At 38.2% G+C, this 16,508-nt stretch overlaps 1 long non-coding RNA gene across 1 annotated transcript in view; it reads right to left on the bottom strand.

Moving 5' to 3' along the window:
* Positions 1–1,225: 1,225 nt before the first annotated feature.
* The window catches only part of LOC112533188, a 30,012-nt gene continuing 14,729 nt past the window's right edge, over positions 1,226–16,508 (bottom strand). Inside the window, exons 3-4 of the long non-coding RNA XR_003077072.2 lie at positions 3,487–3,625; positions 1,226–2,826 (exon numbers count right to left, since the gene is read on the bottom strand). This is a non-coding gene — a long non-coding RNA (uncharacterized LOC112533188). The remainder of the gene's footprint in view (positions 2,827–3,486; positions 3,626–16,508) is intronic.

Raw genomic sequence — 16,508 nt, 5'->3', positions numbered from 1 at the left:
CAAAAAGCTTGTCCTTCAGTGAGCACAGTTACCTTTGTGTGCATGTCTTTTGTTTTTTCCTTTTTTATCTTTTTTTTTGGTTTGAAGGTGCATGACGGAGCGGTTTATATTGTGTGCTTGATGAATGAACTAACAGTCTCCACTAAATGCACAAGTATCATAAGCCCTGGGGAAATCTGGTTTTAGTACAGTGCAAGAAAAACTGCATAAAGTGCATTCTGCTTGTTTCAGGAAGAAGCAATGAATTTCTGGCACATTGACTCAATGCTGGTAGTATCTTTCTTTATATATATTTATATAATATATATATATTAGTTTGAAAGGGCTGGTAATTAAATGAGCAGATAAAATTAGCTTGAAAAATAACTTGCAGTGCCGAGGACACAACAAGTAGAAATTATATTTTTTAATTAAATTGCTTTTAACGATGAAAGAAGGAATTTGCTCCTAAAAGAGAACTGAAAAAAAAAAAAATTCTATCATCCTTTTTAATGAAGATGTCCAGAGTTTGAATTCCAGCTCCAGTGAGTGAATCCATAGCATCTCTCTTCTTATATGACCTAAACTTTTTGATTTCTGCAGGAAAAGACTTATATGGACAATGCATCAGAAAATCAACATGAAACTGATACTAGTAGAAACTTACAAAACCATAGCTTAATCACATATTATTGCACCCACTATTTCAAGTGTTATTTTCGAATATTTTATCTTTCCCTGGTTGCCTAGGTTGATTACAATTTTGGACTGTGTCATTTTTTCCTAAAACAAAAATTGGAATAGCATGGCATTTAAGAAACGTGATAGTCTAATAGCCTAGGTGTCTGAAATCTTTCAGCTACAAAGTAGATGGAACACACTTAACCTCTGGCAACATGCCCTTAAACTTATTTTCCAGGTTCCAAGTGTTGATGTGAGAAAGTAGCTGAGCACCTGTATCTCATTCAGTTACTCATTTCTCAGTTGAGTTGACCAGGAGAGGTTATCAATTGGTTTAATGGTTTTTATAATAAGGACATCTGTCCACTAGTCACTATAACAAGACCATCAGCTAATTTCATTAGGCCATCAAAAACCCAGTTGGTTATCAGTAGTGACCCTTGCTGAATTTCAGCTGGTGACATAGAGATGAAGAGCTCTGCTTCCCATTAATTGCCTGTGAGTCAGCCTGCCCCCCAGCTAACTTTGGGCAAGATAAAACTTGATGAAGCTTTCCTGATATGTTTTAAAGCAAAATTCTGATATGACAAAGCCAGGATAATCTGGAAAACAGATTTTAAATAGCTCGAACTGCTTTATTACAAAAAGAGACATTTTTTTGTTCCTTGAAATCAGATCATCTGTGATAACAGTATATAGCTGAAAGAAAAAAACAATTGAAGAGATGAGGAAAACGTAACATTTGCAAAAACATTTACTTGACAGCACAGGGTGCTGTACTAGAGTGTGACAGGCGAGAGTATACTTTCCAGGGATATTTTTTATTATTTATATATGTACATATATATTTGTTGTTGTTATGTTTTGTTATGTTATCTGGAAGGTACTGGACCTTTGGAGACACAGTTACTTCTCCTGATCACCACTGGGTTCCTTCACAGCCTGCTGTTACTCCTGCTTCTCTGAAGTATATACTCTTATGTTGGATGGGAAAATATGGCCTCTAACAACATGAGTAACATCCTTTCACTGCACACCAGTTGCACATAGAGAAGAGGAAAACTAGAATGTCAAGAAGGAAAAAGCACCATCTCTTTTACCTGTCAGTACTAGGACCTACAGACCTTTCCATCTTAATTTATCATGAAGACCTAGCTAAAAATACAGTTCCTGACAAGTGGTTCCAAATAAATTAATTGAAAACATCAACAAGAAAGATCATTGACACTTCTGCTAGTTTTACTTTCCTGCAAAATGAATCATTCTGGGTACTGCTGTTTCTTCTGTAGCCTGGAGTATAACTGTTTACACATTTAAAAGAGGATTGTTCAGCTCATGCAGTCACCTTGGAAAATGCCAACCAGATTCCTTTATGATGGAACTAAACTGGGATATATTCCCTGGAAGCATTGTGAAAATACACCAACTGCAAAAAGGGACAAAGCTCATGGGCAACACAAGGACCAATCTAAATTAAACTCCCCTTGAAATGTGTACATCGGGGACACTGGATCTTAAACATTATTTGTTTTGTTTTGCAAATCTACTGCTTAGCTACACTGCTAGACCATACATAACCCTGAAGACCATAAAGTTTATTCACTGAATGCTGAACTTCTCTGAAAATCTAAATGTGAGAATGACAAAAAGCAGTTCACAGACATTGTAGTTCTTCTCTGCACAGATAAATGCACAGTGTCTCAAAAATACTTCAACAGAGTCTTTTGAAAATCCATGGCATCATCGGAGAAACAGAGCTGACTGATTTTGTCTGAAAAAAAAATTTAGAAGATGGTTTCATTTGTATTTTAGCACAGGAAATTGTCAGGTGAGCATACGCAAGGAAGAAAGTACTTTATAAAATTAAACTTGAGAAAGGTACCCTTAGATGGTGCCTTATGCTGCTGAACAAAATGGCATGAGAGGCAGCATGTCTCTGGATGGCTGAGCAGGGATCCTGTTTGGCCTCCTGGGGGTCATGCTCACTGTGCCTGGGGTGAGATCTGGCCTTGTCCATAGCAGTGTGGTGAAATAGCTCCAGGATGGGCCCTCTCCATCTTCCGTAGACGTCTATGCCTACTGCACTCCTACTGTCTTCATGCTGCACTCTGTGCATAGCAGTGAATGGGTGTATCACGCTCCACAAAAGGCTTCAGATGATCCAAGCTAAAAACCATACAAAAATATAGTAGTTACATTTTAGGACCATAAAAGCAGCAATTGAACCCTGGTTGATACGCAGGCCATTTTCACTTCCCACTTGCAAGTGATTCCACTTGCAGTTTTTCCCATGGTTTGCTTTAATCCAAACACCCACTGCATCAACAAATACAGAGCTGTAAATAAATTCAAGCTAAGAAAAATAGAATTTCTAGTCTTGTACGCGTTACATAATAGCTCTAGAAAGGCATTTTCACATTCTAGTGTCTCCATTTCATTGTTATTGTTGTCAATTATTAATATATTATTGCCTGGTGTATTTTTTATATCCTCATTGATGATTAAGACATAAGATATCTAAAGATATCTACAGAGTAATCTCTGTACTGAATGGGAGGGACTTGAATTAATTTGGGGAAATGTTTCCTAAGCAAATGAGTAGGGGAGAATATCCGTTTCTACATTTTGTTTTCCTCCTCTCATTCCCAAATGTTTTGCTGAACTTGTTTGGGTGCTCAAAGCTGGGAAATTTTCATCAAGTTTCTTCATTTCTGCAATGCTGGCATTTTTGAGTAATGAGCATGAGATAAAATACTGTAATATGCTCCTTGGTTGCAACTTTAACCTTTAGTAATTTTGTTAGTGTGACACAAATATTTTGTTTACCTTTCTATGAAAACAAGCGAAAGCACTTTGCACAGGGTCTTCCTTCCCACTTCAAAATCAGTATCAGATTTCCCAGCTGTTTTTGCATAAAATCAGAACATCATTCTAGGCATTTTCCATAGGTTCTTCTTATGTTGCTCTAATTTTTTAAAAATGAAGTAAAATAAATCAAAAGGTGTTTTCGACTGATTTTCTATGTTTAATTGGTTAGTAACTTACAATTCAGCTTAGGAGAAATCTTCTCATGTTCACATGCACAAAAAATTTACTGACACACACAGGGCAAATGATTCAAGCACCTATTTTCATGCAGCCTTATAGTTAGTAGACAGGATGGCGTATTTTGTGGGTATGCCTTCAGAACTCATGTTCAAAATTTGGTATTTTTGTATGAAAGTCTTACCAGATTCTGATTCTAACAGTACATCTATGCTTTATCCATTTAAACACCAAATGAAAGCTTGTTTTAGAATGTTATTATATGTAAGAGATTAGTAGCTTTTGAGAAGGAATATAGCGTAGCTGCCACCCATCACACTCTGGCCTGCTCTGCAGACATGCTGAAGCACACTACATTTGCAAGTTCTCAATGACATTCTCTCAATTGCTTCTGTGAAACTGTTTGGATGATACACCTAAACTGATTAGGTCACCATTATGGACATTAACATTGTTGAGTGTTTGAAAAGGGCAATAGCAGGGCCCCTTTGGATGCTAATGACAAAAGGCATGTTCTGAAGGATAATGTTGCTTGTAATTCTCTTTTCTTTTCTTTTCTTTTCTTTTCTTTTCTTTTCTTTTCTTTTCTTTTCTTTTCTTTTCTTTTCTTTTCTTTTCTTTTCTTTTCTTTTCTTTTTCCTTTCCTTTCCTTTCCTTTCCTTTCCTTTCCTTTCCTTTCCTTTCCTTTCCTTTCCTTTCCTTTCCTTTCCTTTCCTTTCCTTTCCTTTCCTTTCCTTTCCTTTCCTTTCCTTTCCTTTCCTTTCCTTTCCTTTCCTTTCCTTTCCTTTCCTTTCCTTTCCTTTCCTTTCCTTTCCTTTCCTTTCCTTTCCTCCTTCCCTTCCCTTCCCTTCCCTTCCCTTCCCTTCCCTTCCCTTCCCTTCCCTTCCCTTCCCTTCCCTTCCCTTCCCTTCCCTTCCCTTCCCTTCCCTTCCCTTCCCTTCCCTTCCCTTCCCTTCCCTTCCCTTCCCTTCCCTTCCCTTCCCTTCCCTTCCCTTCCCTTCCCTTCCCTTCCCTTCCCTTCCCTTCCCTTCCCTTCCCTTCCCTTCCCTTCCCTTCCCTTTCCTTTCCTTTCCTTTCCTTTCCTTTCCTTTCCTTTCCTTTCCTTTCCTTTCCTTTCACAGCTGTGTATTTTTTAACAATTATCTTCCCATCCAATAAGGCTTAAAATTCTTTTATGAGTCATGTCTAATAGTTTACTGATTAGCCAAAGAAAGCAAATATACATGTGATTTTGAAGGTGAACAGGTAAGGATGGAAGAAAGGGCTGTAATATCACTTCAGAGGATGGAGGCCCTGTGTTTTTCTGCACCTCCTCCCCTCCTTTATTTAATTGCAATTTTGTTTAAAAATCTCAAGATTTCTTGTTTATTTGTTTCTGAAAATTGAATAGAAAATTTAGTGTCATCACTAGGAAGGAAATGACAAGTTAGTTGGGAAGTACAGAAGAAAAAACATCTGTATATTCCAACCTTAAGGGGCAGGGCAGAAACTGAACACAGGTGCAAGCAAGGCCAGAGTGTCAGGGATTTAAAAGCAAGAGATGAGGGGACAGGATTAGGAGCAGGCTGTGCAGATTATTTGCGGACAGATACTTGTGCAAGTTAGGTCAGAAAATGAACCAAGAAGTACAGACTAGCAGAACGGGACTCAGAAACAATCTACAAGCCGTCAAGAACCTTTTCTATAGTCCCATGTCTGGTCAGAGACTTTACATGGAGTAGGATCCAAAGAAAGATGCTGCCTCCAAGATAGCTACCTTAATCCCCTTTGTAACCAGCTGGGAAAAATACATACCTGATGTGTGCAATCCATCTCTTCCTAAAGCAGATATTTAAAGCAAGACTGATGAATTGCACCCTAGAAGTGTCTACTTCTCTCCATTAATTACGAAGGGGACCTACAGTAACTAGTTGAGATATATACTTTTGCTATAAATGTCTAGTTTTGGATGAGATAAGTCCTACAGCCTCAGGTGTCAGTCTGCTGTATCACAGCACAGCAGTTAAGGCCCTAATCCATCAGGCAATTAAATATGTACATAGTTTTTGAGAATTAATGTGATTAAATGTTCTGAGGGATTGCAGAGGAGTTGCAAATGTGTAAATGCTTCAATGTGTGAAACACAGATCTTGAATTAACTTCTTACATTGTATTCCAGAAGTCTGCCAACAGTTCTGTAAAATTCTCCATCTCCTCACTACTTCTTCAATCTGCATCCTTTCCCTAATGAAATATACCATCTCTGCTATCAATTCAGCAGTGTGCAAGCACACGCTCAGCTTTCTAGGAGCAATTCAGTAACATTCAACCACCCAGATGTCTGGAAATGTCTTCACCAGGAACCTGGGTGAGTAGCCAAGGGAAGTTTACCTCTGAATTTCAGTGATATTCAGGTGAATTTCATGATCTTTACTTGTTATTATCAGAAATGATGGTGTGAAGTACTTTAATCAGTGTTAGAGTGCACAAAATCTGCTGCTATAGCAGTTCATAATAGGAGCTCATTATCAGCTACAATAGCTGTCTCCTAGAAGGAATGAATAAATAAACTGGGTTGAAAATATGATGTGAAAATATTTCTATTGTATAACATTATGCATATAATTCATCAAATTTTCTTAGTAGGTTGTGTTGTCTACCATGACATTAGCAAGGATTTTGATATGTCTCCCGTTCTTGTAATATAGTTGGGATGTTACAGTACAGATGGGTAGACTACAAGGTGCATGAAATCCTGGGTAGGTTACTTGTCAACGTGTGTAGATTCACCATCCACACTTCACCTTGGTTGAATGGTTACATGTAAAGTTTTTAAGGACTCTGTCCCGGGACTGATCCTATTTAAAAATGTGGAGAAGAGTGAAGATATATTCATCATATTTGTATACAACACTGTCTGGGATAGTGTTGTATGCTATCTACCTACAGTAGATGGTCTTGATGGCAGGGCTGCCATTCAGATGGACCTGGCTAGGCTAGATGAAGCAAGGAACTTTGTGAAATTGAACAAAGACAAATGCAAAGACTTGCATCTTGGACAGACATACCCTTCATCAGCACTGGCTGGGTACTGACTGGCTGGATAGCAACCCTGTTGGAAAGCTGCCAGGAATCCTCGGTGGACAGTATGCTAAACACGAGTCACATCTGGGTAACAGTGATGGTGGCTAACAGTATACTTGGCTGTAAAAATGGGATCGATTCAGCCACTAGATCAAAGGAAGAGCATAATCAGCTTGCTGTTCATTAGATCACTTCTGGAGACCTGAATCCAGTTTTGAGCCTTTCAGGACAGTAAAGAGATTGATTAACTGGAATGAGTTCAGCAAATAGCCACCAAAATGGATGGAGGACGGAGCATTCTTCCTGTGAGCAAAGAGGGATCTGAGCTTGTTTAGCTGGATCAGGAACATTAGGGACCTCCAGCAGCACAGAGCCATGAATTTTACTGGCTTGCACAGTGAGAAGATGAGTGACCAAAAATTGAAGCATGAGTGTTTCTGACAAGGTACAATGGTAATGTTTTTGTTATGAGGATAGAATTCTTTGATAGGTGAAGGTAACTATTCTGTAACAATAATGACTGTGGGCTGAAGGAAACAATTATCCAACAGAAGGAAGGTGCAATATTGCGTTTGGGACAGGATGTAGTCTTTTAGCCAGATTACGAAGATGTAACCTAGAGTTCATGGGACACAGAATACATCTGCACAAGCCTAAAAGTGAGTCTGACTGTCTTGAATTGCCGTATCAAAACAAAAGAATGAATCACTCCTTAGAGACAGATCACCATGATTTTTTTTCAGGTTTGATACTTCAGGGGCACACGTGAAACTCTTCCTACCTATTTTAATGCTGTTACTACCAATTTTGTTATACATGATAGACGTACCTCTTAGAGTATCTTTTAATATTTTATTAATAGTTTGACTTAAGTAAAAGGCATAGCAGTGAATGCTCTTTTTAGCTTGGCTCTATTGGACTATAGGTCTCTGTGAAAATTTTACTGGAAAATGTAAAGGCACAATTAAACTAGTGCTGTGAGTAAAGAAAACAATAAATCATAATTTCACACTCCGTAAATATGTTTTTCTTGGCCATCAAAATTATACACACCCTCGGCAACATAGTATGTCATGGTAACATAATAAACATACATATTACTTTGAAGTTTTAATATTCTTTTTGAGGTATACAGCACCTTTTAAATTTTTATTTATGACTGGAACATAGCATACAAACAATGTAAAGCTTTCAAAGTTGGACTCAGTGTAGATATTAAAATGCACTCATAATTATACATTTCACTATCCATTTGAGGTGACCTGCTATTTTGGCAGTTTGGAGGTGGAAAGATTCCCGTTCAATTCACGGAACATTTTCAGCTGTATTGGTCCTGGTATGTAGCAACAGTTTTATGTAGACATTGACACATAATACATATGGAAATACTGGAATGGTGTACCATGAAAATTAATATTCTGCTTTTTCCCCGTAGACATCTTGAATGAGACACTTTATATTATTTTTACAGAAACTTGATATGAACCTATATATATATTAAATATCGCATTCACTATTTGCAGTATGTTTTAGCACAATGCCAACATCTTCTATACAATGCAATATTTATTTTATGTGAAGTGTAATTTTGATAATTTAGATTTTTAGTATGTATTTAAAATATCCATACTGCACAAGATCTTATTACAGCAATATACATAGCATATAGAAACTATTTTTTTTTTTTCTGTAAAAATATAATCTCAGTAAACTCCTGGCAAGATTTCCAGCTTTTTTTGCCCTCAAAATCGATTTTGTATTAGGCATTTTGTTGCCTAAATATATTAAAAGGGATTTAAAAGTCTTCTATACAGGCTTAGTTTTGTATTCATTGAAAGGGATGGTAAGAATTTGATGCAGCTGTATTGCTTATGCTTGCAAAGGCACGAGTAAGTGAGCAGTAATTTCTACTGGTTTCATTACAGTAGCATATCAGGGTCAATCCTGAAACCAGTCCTCCTGATGGTCTCTGCTGAAGAACTTGAGAAGAATTTCTCCAAATAACACTGTTTACAGCACTGTCTTACACCCAAGGACGCAGTGCTGTCTGTACCACATCACTGGGAAAACATAATACTTTTGAAAAGGTAGCATATACTTTCTTTCCTCCTAGGTCTTTAACACTGTGAAATACAGGTTCTCATACTTGTATATGCAACAGAAATGAACAACAACATCTGAGGCTGCTGGAAGCTTCTATTTACAGTGGTTAAAGTAACTAACATAATGAAATCAGCGGGACTACAGGAATAGAAACAATATGATGAAAATTAAGAAATGTTGTTAGCTGATTTTAATGTTTTTTTGATGCTATCCAGACTTCTGGAATATAAATTTTTCACTTGCTTGGGAAATTCAAAAATACACACTGAAACCTTTAATCATTTGATTCATAGGACAGATGGTATTTTTTATTCTTTATACACTGTACCTGGCAGAGTGGCTCCTATGTAGCAGGGTAGAAGAATGATGATGATCATCAATAATACTAACTCTTCTATTACTTTTCCTTCCTTCCTTCCTTCCTTCTTTCCTTCCTTCCTTCCTTCCTTTCCTTCCTCCTTCCTTCCTTCCTTCCTTCCTTCCTTCCTTCCTTCCTTCCTTCCTTCCTTCCTTCCTTCCTTCCTTCCTTCCTTCCTTTCCTCCTTTCTATTTTTTTTTTTGCATTTATATAATTTAGCTATTATCACCTGGCTGTTTGGTCTGTGCCGAAGATTATATATAATTTTCTCTTTTTACACACCAGTACATAATTGTGGTGACTTAGTGTAGACAAGATTTCTCTCAACTCTCTAACTGCTTCATAAAAGCTCTTTTACACTCATCATTTTACAAAACAGTTACTGTGTTATGACAGTTTTCTAAAAATAAAAATAGTTCAATTCTAGGTAAAATTTCAGTTTCCTCCATTATTGCATGCTCTATCATCTTCCCTCTCTGTCAGTTTCTGGAATGACAAACCTCATTTCTTTTTTTTCTGACTGCACTTCCAACATCTCTCAACAAGTCCTAAAGGGCAGTCAGGTGTTTTTTCACCACTGCTTCCTGGGTTGTTGCTTTTGTCACCTTCACTACTAAGAAAACCTTTGGAAACATTATACAGCCAAAGTTTAGAGGTAAATAGGATTTCAAAGAAATCACACCCAGAAGGTTGGCCATGAGGAAATGAGAAAGGGAGACTGGTTGGCCAAGTTTGTTGGTTTAGATTTGTAGACCTGAAGGATGTATTGCTGCTACTCTAGGATAAGCTACAGAAGGTACTACAAAGAAGCAATTTACTGTCCTCTGTCAAAAAAAGGTCATGTCCAGGCTTCCTCCTCCTGTCAATAGCCTCTCTCTGGGAAGAAGATTCCATCAGAGGAATTTGAAAGGAAGTGTAGTTTTTCTCAGTAGCATAATATTTATATACCTTTTGAAAAGGAAGACAATGGTATAATTTTTGATCCCTTTCTTCCCGGCAGCAGCCTACATACTCAATGCCCCCCCTTTTTTTTGTCAAAAGAATGATGCTGCAGCAACAAAAAAAAATTGTTTGATGTTTGTTCAGTACCTTAAAGATGCATTGATAAGTGTTGCTTTGTTCTTGAAAATGTAACTCTATCAAAAAGAAATAATGAGAAAGGCACTGACACCGATTGTGTACTTGAGTATCACAGATGCTTGAAAATCCAAATACTTAAAAGATGTATTTTTAGAATCTAATGCTTGATCTTTTCCTGAAGATTGAGGAATTCCTGCATTCTTCTTGTTTCTCTAGAGTTGCTTTCCTCATGCTATTTCCTTTCAATTTAATGTGTTGTTTTTTCTCCAGTACAATATCAAACATATTTTTTATGTTGTCATAAATATGAAATTCATTATTTCTCATTTTGTAAGGTAAATTCTGGGGTTTTATTTCCATTTTGTTTTGTTTCCCAGTTGTCTTTGGTAGCAAATATGGGAAATTTCAGCATAAATCCAAGTTGCCCTGTTCTCAATTATGAGTCTGGTAAGTCGGATTTGTTGTTTCAAAGACAACTTCAATATAGACATCATGCAGTGTAGATTACTCTCTCTTTACTTTGTGTGCTGTTGTCATCCAGGAAGAGAAAAACTGCCAAAGTAGAGGAAAGTGGGAATTTCATTTGTAAGATTTTCTTTTTCATCACAGCTCCAGCATCACTGACCTGTGTTACAGTTCCTGTCTAGCAGTGTTCTTGCTGACTCCTTTAAACAAATGGGAATTTATGACAGAAGTAAAACATTTCCATAGTGTCAGCAATCAAATCAAAATCTTTGTAATAATTCTATGCTTATTTTGGAATTTGTGAGGGGCTCTTATTTTTGTTGTTATTGTTTTTAATCTCCTGAAGATGTATTTACTTTAGAACTGCTATATTAATCCCAATTCTGAACCCTTTAACTCATTTTTAATTTGAAAAATATCATATAGAGTTAATTAAATTTTAGTTTGAGTTCTTTGGAAATAAACTTCTTGTTATTGATGATGTCATTAGTGCCAGGAGATATGCATTTCCTGTGAAGAGCTGTAATAACCCACTGGGATTTTTCTCTTTTTTACAGTCCCTGAATGATAAATTAATAATTCAGATAATTTGTTTATAAACTAGGCTGTAGGGGGACATTGCTGAACACTACAAATAAGTTTTTGATGCAGTTATAAAATTATTTCCTATGCTATTTATCATTTCTTAAACCAGACACTGTTGATGAATATTCAACATCTGTACAAAGCACAGGAAAACCTTTTTAATCAGCACTAATACTGAAGCGTAAATTTTCTAATCAACACAACTGGTGTGTGGTGTGGGAACCTGTAGGGCTGCTGAATTTTTCAGATTAGGGTGTATTAACTGATGGAAGAAGGACAAACAATGGCAGCCAGGGAAAGCTCTCATTCTTGTTTTAATACTTCCCTGGTTTCCAGGAATGATATCAAGCCATGGGGAAAGGAATTGACGTGTAGGGCACAGGCTATTATCCAATACAGCCCTACATCCCTTCCAATAGCTTGTATTAGTTTCTGTTTCATTGTTTGTTGATCCAAACCAACCAGCTTCTTTATGATATGTGGATTTGCAGATTAACAAAATGGTATTTACTATGGGGCAGCTCTGTGAATTAAAATGCATGACCCAACAATGAAACCCAAGTTGTTCACATTTCTCTTGAACTATACCTCATCCACTCATGCACATGTTTTCATGGACCATAATTATACAATTAGATTTGATGTAATTTCACACTGCATTTTCTCTGTTAGAAACAAGTGCTGAATTTGTCAGGCAACAAAGTAGCTGGTGCACACAGAAAGATGAAAAGATGTGGGGAACTTCTTTGTCACTGTTTGACCTGAGTTAACGAAATGATACTAAAGAATAGTCTTCTGTCATTTTTTTGCTTAAAAACCTATGCACTATTCTTACTATGTCTCTGTGCCCATCAGATTCTGGCTCTTCCTTATCTAAAAGCAGTGACCAGAGAGGTAGTGTAGAAATTACTGCACTACAGATTAAGCTGTCCGTCCCAGCCTTCTCTGAGGACTCTCTCTTCCATGTTGGGAACGTGGATTGGAAAGCATCTCCACACTGTGAGAGCTGTTTTCACAGTCTGACATACTGAAGCAAGTATTCCTGTGCTGATGTTGGTCTCTAGATCGAAGCACAAACACACTACTCCTGCAGCCACTGCTAGCTGTGAGGAAACTGACTGCAAGGGAGGTCTGGAGCAAAACAGGAGGAAGCAAGACATTCCTTTTCTTGATCTGGTCTACCAGAAACCTTAGAAAACTATGTATTACAAACAAATGTGGCCAACCTGCTAGCTGACCCTGTATGAATACCCCTCATACACATAAAGTCTAGCAATAGATTGTGATCATTGTAACACAGTCTGTGTTCTCTTTTTGTAATTTTTATTTTTATGCTGGAACAAAAGATACATTTTCTGGAGCACCATGAACTACACCTGCTGAAAGCCACTCTGAGTTTAGGCCAAATCTAATATAGACAGGCATGACTCAATTAAAGTCACAGTTTGTTACACCTGTAGTGAATTTGATATTTAATGTATGCATTGACTTGTACTAAATATGTTGTGTGAAATGATTAAGCACCAGTCCGATCTGTAGCAAACTGTCATGGTTGACACAAACTTCTGAAGCCTCTTCAAACTAGGTGATTTATGATGATTTTCATTGCAATTTTTCCTTATTGTACTTATCTGTAGGGTCTGCAGTACTCTTTCAGAACATTTCTAGTTAATCTGTTTTTGACCACAGCTTGCTTAGAAATAGCTGCAAAAGCTTTCTGCTAGCTAGTGGAAGGACAGTTTCATCAGGAAAGAGCTGAGTGTGAGCTGCAGAAGTTGCTGGAGATGGAAACTAAATGCTCAGATGGTTAAACCAAGTTCCATGTGGAAGTGGTTATCTGCTGACACATCTGCTTGAACAGATTTTAAGTTAACACTGGTGTCACCCCAAGAACAGTATAGTGTGAGCAGTGTAGACCTCCAAGGAAGCTAACGAGGCTAACTCTTAGCAAATTCATCTTGTATTTTGTCAGTGCTGTACATATGATTTCAGAAGTTCATGTTGCTTCATACACTTGTTTGGCTATTTGGTGGAAAGAAAACACCTAATCTTGTTGAGATATTACACAGCTTTTGCATAATCACATTAAGTGCTCTAAAGTGACTACATTATAATATCATTTTGAAGGTAAGGCAATTTAAGAATGGTCTATAAATTGCAGATGCTGCTGCCCACATTAATGGTAACTCATAGAAATACATGCTGTTTTAGTTGGGAAACACACTTTCTAATGAAGTCAGAAACATCACAGCAAATTGGAAAGACATGTTAAATTATCCCCTAATCAGTTGTTTAATAAAATCTATTTCATTCATAAGTATGAAAAAATAACAGCAGGAAAAGTAGAACTGCTAATCCAGCTTGGAAACCTCTTTCTTCTTTCTATTCTCAAAATATTTGAAGAAGTACAAAGTTGATCTGTCTTCAGCACTGCTAATCCTGCCTGCAGAAGGAGACGAGATACAAATACTAGAATTGAACTACCTATTGGCAATATAAGGATTTGGTACAGGAAGAGTTTGGCTTTGATGCAGGTATTTTTGGTTAAGTGGAAGATAATAAAAAAAATGCAGTTGTAGAATGATCTTGAAGTTGGCCTTTTTGAAGAATTTAATGCAAAGACTAGACCAACTCATGATTAAAATCAGTTAACGTATCTGATTTTCTCAAACAGTCAGGATAGAGTACCCATACACCTGTTCTTTGCCTATAGCAGCTGTGAAGATGATTTAAAATGTTTGATTTTGCCATTGGAGTGAAAAGCAATGCATGTACATACCATCAGTTATTGTGGCACTTAACCTGAGGGGCAATAGAGTGAAAATCACATTTATGATTCAAATGAGTTGCTGTTTTGACTGTGTGCAAATGGTGAGATATAGTTTTCCTACTCAGGTTATTTGTTTATTTTTGATTTGTGTTGTGCTTTTTGTATGTTTGTTTTCTGGGACTAGGTTGATGGTCTGAGGTCAGCTGCATAAGCTTCAACAACACTAAGTGTTCGGTCCTGCGCTTTGGTCACAACTCTGTGCATTGCTACAGACTACAGACTGCTACAGGGACAGAGTAGCTGGAAAGCTGAACATAAGAAATGGATCTGGGGGTACTCATGGATAATTGGCTGAACATGTGTTACATGTGTGCCCAGGTGGCCAAGAAGGCCAGTGGCATCCTGGCTTGTATCAGAAAGTACTGCCCGCAGGAGCAAGGAAGTGATCATCTCTCTGTACTCAGCACTGGTGAGGCCATACGTTGTGTACTGTTCAGTACTCACTAAAATAAAGACGTTGAGGCTCTGGAAGGTGTCCATAGAATGGCAACGAAGCTGTTGTCAGCAGTTTACGGGCTGGTTCAGCCCAGTTCCATGACTAAAGGGGAAGGGGGACCCACAGACCCACATCCCAGGAAAGGGGAAAGGGGAAAGGGCAGGGAAATGGGCCTATAACAAAAAAGTGGCAATGATCTGAGGAGGAAAGCTAATTTACTAAATATGATAGCAGAATGCAAGAAAACACAGTATAATACAATATAATTGGAATTGAAGCTAATAAATCAAATAAAAGCAGAGAGTGTCCAAAAACTGAAGGCATTACTTTAATGGCGAAGGCGAGATGGCTAGGGAGCACGCACACTGCTGAGACGAGCAGGAAGGGAAAAAAGGGCCGTCTCATGACCTGTAAACAATTCTATTTTTCCCTCTGAATGAAAAACAGAAACAAAACAGTGAACAGTCCTCTATGGGTATGTAGCTCTTCTCTTCTGAGACAAGTATACCAGAACTATTGACAATCCATAGAACTGGAGCATTAACTCTTTAACTACCAGTGCACTACATGTTGCTATGATGTGGAATACTGATAACAAAAAATCATAAAGCCATAGCAGCTATGAATGGTCTGGAACACAGGTCTTATAGGGAGCAGCTGAGAGAACTGGAATTGTTCACTCAGGAGAAGGCTCAATAAGACCTATCACCCTCTACAACTCCCTGAAAGGAGGCTGTGGCGAAGTGGAGGTCAACACAAGATAAGCTTCAAGATAAGGGTGACAGGATGCCAAGTAATGGCCTCAAGTTGTGCCAGCGGAGGTTCAAGTTGGAAATTAGGAAAAATTTCTTCTCAGAAAGAGTGGTGAGGCATTGGAATAGGCTGCCCAGGAAGGTGATTGAATCACTGTCCCTGGAGGTGTTCAAGTAATGTGTAGATGCGACACTTAAGTATATGGTTAGTGGACATGGATGGACTGATGGTTGGACTAGATGATCTTATGAATCTACTATGAATGATCATGTTCTTTTGCTTGGCAAGTGGAGTGCTAGCTTGCAAAAAATATCCTGAATATCTAGGAGATAAATCATATTCTCATCCCAGGTGAGAGAGAGGGAAATATTCCTTTTTTCATCCCTTGGAAAACAAAGGAGAATTTATTGTGGTAATGTCCTAACTTGACACTTCTTTATTTACAGGAATGTTTAGAAGCTCCAGCTACCATAAAGTCATAGAATCATTGAATCATAGAATCATAGAATCACAAGGTTGGAAAGGACCTACACGATCATTTAGTCCAACGGTCCTCCCACTACCCTTGCTACCACAAGCCACTAAACCATATCTCATAGCTCCTCATCCAGATGCCTCTTGAACACTTCCAGGGATGGTGACTCCACCACCTCCCTGGGCAGGCCATTCCAGTGCCTGACCACACTCTGAGAGAAAAAGTTTTTCCTTATGTCTAATCTAAACCTCCTCTGGTGCAACTTGTGGCCATTTCCTTCGATCTGGTTTGTTGCCTGGGAGAAGAGGCTAAACCCCTCTTCATCACAACCTCCCTTCAGGAATTAGTAGAGTGCAATGAGGTCTCCCCTGAGCCTCCTCCAGACTAAACAATCCCAGCTCCCTCAGCCACTCCTCATAAGACTTGTGATCCAGACCCCTTACCAGTTTTGTTGCCCTTCCAGGGCAACAAAAAAAGACACATTCCAGGGCCTCAATGTCTTTCTTGTAGGGAGGGGCCCAAAACTGAACACAATACTCAAGGTGTGGCCTCACCAGTGCTGAGTACAGGGGGATGACTACCTCCCTGCTCCAGCTGACCACATTATTTCTAATGCAGGCCAGGAGGCCCTTGGCCCTCTTGGCCACCTGGGCAC

This window comes from Gallus gallus, chromosome 1, assembly GCF_016699485.2.
Source record: "Gallus gallus isolate bGalGal1 chromosome 1, bGalGal1.mat.broiler.GRCg7b, whole genome shotgun sequence".
Taxonomy (NCBI): domain Eukaryota; kingdom Metazoa; phylum Chordata; class Aves; order Galliformes; family Phasianidae; genus Gallus; species Gallus gallus.
This window is presented reverse-complemented; position numbering and strand designations above follow the sequence as displayed.